Source organism: Trachypithecus francoisi, unplaced genomic scaffold (genome assembly GCF_009764315.1).
Source record: "Trachypithecus francoisi isolate TF-2019V2 unplaced genomic scaffold, Tfra_2.0 Lachesis_group13, whole genome shotgun sequence".
NCBI lineage: Eukaryota > Metazoa > Chordata > Mammalia > Primates > Cercopithecidae > Trachypithecus > Trachypithecus francoisi.
The window spans coordinates 86,061,975-86,067,715 of NW_022681458.1; the positions used below are offsets into that span (position 1 = coordinate 86,061,975).

The 5,741-nt window shown below is 39.2% G+C and overlaps 1 pseudogene; it reads left to right on the top strand.

Annotated features, from left to right (window-relative positions):
• The first annotated feature begins 4,461 nt into the window (after positions 1 to 4,461).
• Positions 4,462 to 5,225, top strand: LOC117094208 (annotated as a pseudogene).
• The last annotated feature ends 516 nt before the right edge of the window (positions 5,226 to 5,741 follow it).

Below are 5,741 nucleotides of genomic sequence, written 5' to 3' on the forward strand. Positions count from 1 at the left end.
CCACAATTTTGCAATTGTGAATTGTGCTGCTATAAACATGTTCGTGCAAGTATCTTTTTTGAGTTATGACTTCTTTTCCTCTGGGTAGATACCCAGTAGTGGGATTGCTGGATCAAATGGTAGTTCTTTTAGTTCTTCAAGGAATCTCCTCACTGATTTCTCTAATGGCTGTGCTAGTTTACATTCCCACCAGCAGTATAGAAGTGTTCCCTGGTCACTGCATCCACACCAACATCTCTTTTTTTTATTTTTTGATTATGGCCATTCTTACAGGAGTAAGGTGGTATCACACTGTGTTTTTACTTTGCATTTCCCTAATCATTATTGATTTTAAGCATTTTTTCATACATTTGTTGGACATTCGTATATCTTCTTTTGAGAATTATCTATTCATGTTCTTAGCCCACTTTTTGATGGGATTGTTTATTTTTTTCTTACAGATTTGTTTGAGTTTGTTGTAGATTCTGGATATTAGTCCTTTGTCGGATGTATATATTGTGAAGATTTTCTCCCACTCTGTGGGTTGTCTGTTTACCCTGCTGACTGGTTCCTTTTGCTGTGCAAAAGCTCTTTCGTTTAATTAGGTCCCAGGTGTTTATCTTTGTTTTGATTGCATTTGCTTTTGGGTTCTTAGTCATGAAATCCTTGCCTAAGCCAACATCTAAAAGAGTTTTTCTGGTGTAATCTTCTGGAATTTTTATAGTTTCAGGTCTTAGGTTTAAGTCCTTAATCCATCTTGAGTTGATTTTTGTGTAAGGTGAGAGATAAGTATCCAGTTTCATTCTCCTACATGTGGCTAGCCAATGATCCCAGCATCATTTGTTGAAAAGGGTGTCCTTCCCCCACTTTATGTTTTCTTTTGCTTTGTCCAAGATCAGTTGGTTGTAAGTACCAGGTTTATTTCTGGTTCTCTATTCTGTTCCATCAGTCTATGTGTCTATTTTTATAACACTACCATGCTGTTTTGGTGACTATGGCCTTATAGTATAGTTTGAAATCAGTTAGCGTGATGCCTTCAGATTTGTTCTTTTTGCTTAGTCTTGCTTTGGCTATGTGGCTCTTTTTTGGTTCCATATGAATTTTAGAATTGCTTTATCTAATTCTGTAAAGAATGATGGTGGTATTTTGATGGCGATTGCATGGAATTTGTAGATTACTTTTGGCAGTATGGTCATTTTCACAATATTGATTCTACCCATCCATGAACATGGGATGTGTTTCCATTTGTTTGTGTTGTCTATGATTTCTTTCAGCAGTGAGTTGTAGTTTTCCTTGTAGAAGACTTCCAACTCCTAGGTTAGGTATATTCCTAAGTATTTTACATTTTTTGCAGCTATTGTAACAGGCATTGAGTTCTTGATTTGATTCTCCCTTTGGTTGCTGTTGGTGTATAGAAGAGCTACTGATTTGTGTACATTAATCTTGTATCTAGAAACTTTGCTGAATTCTTTTATCAATTTTAGGAGCTTTCTGTAGGAGTCTTTAGCATTTTCAAGGTAAATGATCATATCATCAGCAAACAGTGACAGTTTGACTTCCTCTTTACCAATTTGGATGCCCTTTATTTCTTTGTTTTCTTCTTTTTTTTCTATTTTTTTTTTTTTTTTTTTTGAGACAGAGTTTTTCTCTTGTTACCCAGGCTGGTGTGCCATTAATGGCATGATCTCAGCTCACTGCAACCTCTGCCTACTGGATTCAAGCAATTCACCTGCCTTAGCCTCCCAAGTAGCTGGGATTATAGGCATGCGCCACCATGCCCAAATGCAGGGATGGAGTTTCACCGTATTGGTCAGGGTGGTCTCGAACTCCTGACCCCAAGTGATCCGCTGACCTCGGCTTCCCAAAGTGTTGACAGGCATGAGCCACCACACCCGGCCTACTGGATGCCCTTTATTTCTCTCTCTTGTCCAATTTACGCAAAAATTTTGATCAAAACTTAGATGAATTCAGTCAGTCATGATGTCTCATGACTGTAATCCCAGCACTTTGGGAGACCGAGGCCAGCAGATCACCTGAGGTCAGAAGCTCAAGACCAGCCTGGCCAACATAACAAAACCCCATCTCGCCGGGCGCGGTGGCTCAAGCCTGTAATCCCAGCACTTTGGGAGGCCGAGACGGGCGGATCACGAGGTCAGGAGTTCGAGACCATCCTGGCTAACACGGTGAAACCCCGTCTCTACTAAAAAATACAAAAAACTAGCCGGGCGAGGTGGCGGGCGCCTGTAGTCCCAGCTACTCCGGAGGCTGAGGCCGGAGAATGGCGTGAACCCGGGAGGCGGAGCTTGCAGTGAGCTGAGATCCGGCCACTGCACTCCAGCCCGGGCTAGGGCGAGACTCCGTCTCAAAAAAAAAAAAAAAAAAAAAAAAAACCCATCTCTACTAAAAATACAAAAATTAGCCAGACATGGTGGTGCACACCTGTAATTCCAGCTACTCAGGAGACTGAGGCAGGAGAATTGCTTGATTCCAGGTGGTGGAGGTTGCAGTGAGCCAAGACTGTGCCACTGCACCCCAGCCTCGGTGACAGAGCGAGAATCCATCTCAAAGAAAAGAAAAAAGAAAAAAAAAAAAGACTTAGATGAATTGATCCAAATGGATTCTATTCTTGGGAAATTTGAAAAAGGGACCTTGAGAAACTCAGTTCCTTAGCAGTGAAACATGTTGCATAAAGGCTATAATAAAGAAAAGGACAAAGTAGAAATGCAGTGATTTGAGATTCTGGGCAACCAGAGGAAGCCAGTGTGTTAAACGAGAAGAATGGAGTTGATTTGCTGGAAGGAGCAGTGAAGAGGAAGGCTGGCCTCCCTAGAGATAGGAAGTAGCCTCTCTATCCCAGTTCTGCCTTATCTGAAGCCTACCTCCACCTCTTTCCCTGGCCTCTGATTTTATGAGAGTTGAGCAAGCTTACATGACATTCTGATTGTTGCACCAAAAGAACTTTGACCAGAGCAACCATGTAATAGCACCATCATAAACCAATGGCCTCAGAAGACAAATAAAATTAGTAACCTTCCCCCTACTCCCTACTACTAAACAGTGCACAGGATTTAGGAACTCTAAAGAATGTGGTCATTTTCAGAAATACAAGTAATCGTGGATTCTTTTATATGTCTATGCTCTGACCCACCACTAAATCACACAGACCCATTTCACCTGCCTCTGGCAAAATAGACTCTTTTGTTTCACAACCAGGTATGGATTTTTTTTCTGTTTTATTACATTATTGCAAGCAATGCTGCCTGCCAAACCACATGCTCTTAAACTGAAATGGCTTCTAGGCAAGTACTGGATTATCTGTGACAGTAAATCAGTCAATATGCTTGGCTTAGGTACCACAGCAGTTAAATAGACATCTTCGGCTTCAGGAGGGGAAACCTTCCTTCAAATACCCAATTCAGCTTCTAATAAGGCCTTCTGACAAGCTTTTTATTTACATAGTATTTTAAATCACCAAGAAGTTTATTGTGAGGTTTATATGAGATATAAAGGCATGAAAAGATAATAGACAACAGTTCTGAATTAAACACTGAATGCATAACAAGTAAAAGCAAAATATTTAAAGTTATTTTAACATTTAAATTATTCCATAAGAAAAAACTTTTGAGAGTCATGAAATGTCTGGCCACTGCTCACTATATCTGAATTGAATGCTCTAGCTGTGTATACTGTAAGCAGGAAATAATGCCTAACACAACAGTTTATTGGATAGTAGACTCAGTGTTTTCAGTGTGCACTGGTGGATGGATTTCTTTATCTCCTCTGGGAGGGATAAGATCCAAAGGTTAGAACAGGCTCAAATAAATTCAGTTCAGTATGTGTGGTCTCTTCTGAATTATTCCAAAGCCTTACTGTCTAGCTTCAACCATGTTCCCCTACTTCATGTTATCTCAATTATATATCTACGAAAAATTGGAGAAAGTAGTTTTCATTTATTTGTAAAGACATTAGAGATTCTGGATATTAGAGGATTCCTGGAGCACAAAAGTACAGAAGAATATAAAGATAATCATTTATATAGGTCACCTATTGTAATTTTTGTCTTGTCACTCATCACTTTCCACATCTTCACATGTACCACATATTTTCAAGAAATAAAGAAGAAAGATAATATATGTTGATGTTTTTGTTTATATATTTTCCCCCAAATATCTTAAACATAACTTGCTATCTTATACTTATATTATCTTTATATCTAAAAATAAAAGAACTCCTCAGGCATGATTTTATACACTGTGACTAAAATGTAGAAATGGAGTCAAGGAAGCTGAAACACTTCGTAATTAGGTAAATAATGACAGATTAATTCGCAGTGATGTCTATTATACCGTAAAAAATAAGAAGTAAATTTATGTATTAGATTTGCTAAAATGTGACCAACAAGACTTTTGCCAGGTGTCCTAATGAAAGTGATATTGTCTTCAAACCCTGCATAGCAATCCCTGATACACCTCCGTGATATCTAGGCAAGACAGGACAACCTGGAAGTCCAACCGCTTCCTTAAGAGCATCCAACTTTTAGATGATTATCCAAAATGCCTCATTGTGGAAGTGACAATGTGGGTTCCAAGCAGATACAGGTTGGCATGTACTTCTGAGGGAAGTCTGTGGAGCTGATGGACAAGAACACTATAACACACAAGGCCATCTGAGGCCATCCAGAAAACAACTCGGCTCTGGAGAACCTGTTGCCTCATATCTGAGGGAACGTGGGCTTTGTATTGACCAAGGAGGGCTTCACTGAGATTAGGGACACAGTGCTGGCCAATAGGTGCCAGCTCATGTCTGCGCTGGTGCCTTTGCCCCACGTGAGGTTACTGTGCCAGCCCAGAACACTAGTCTGGGGCCCAAGAAGTCATTTTTCTTCCAGGCTTTAGGCATCACCACTAAAATCTCCAGGGTCACTATTGAAATCCTCCATGATGTACAGCTGATTAGGACTGGAGACAAAGTGGAAGCCAGTAAAGCCACACTGCAGAACATGCTGAACATTGCCCACCTCTTCTCCTTTGGACTGATATCAAGAAGATGTTTGACAACAGCAGCATCTACAACCCTTAAAGTCCTTGACATCACAAAGGAAACTGCGTTCTCACTTCCTGGAGGGTGTCCACAATGTTGCCAGTGTTTGCAGATTGACTACCCAATTAGATGTTAATTCTCTGATGATTAAAATCAAAACTCAGCATAGTATATCATCTAAAGCAGACAACCCATTAACTACTTGATGAATAAGGGCACTAACATTTTTTGTGGGAGTGGTAGCACTAGAGACATGGGCAAAGAGCCTACATTCTTTAAATGGATTCCAGGACTAATCTTTACTTTGAAGCAAAGGAAGTGTCAGGTATTTTAGATATAACTAAAGATGTCCCTGGTTTTACCTAATCTTGATTATTCTCTTTTTTCGGTTTGCTTTAAGTTACATTTGCTTTTCTTTTTCCAGTGTCTTATAATTCCAGTGAAAGTTTATGCTATTGATTTCAAATTCTTATTTTTAATGTAGACATTTAATATATGTTATAAATTTCCCTTAAGCATTGCTTTAGCTACATTCCATAAGTTTTGAGAAGCTGCTTTTTTGATTTTCATGCATATCAAACTATTTTCTAATTTCTCTTGTAACTACTTTGACCCATTGGCTGCTCAGAAATGTGCTATTTAATTTTCAAGTTATTTGTGGATTTCCTGGATTTTCTTTTGTTATTGATTTATAATTTTCACTGTGGTTGGAGAACACACTT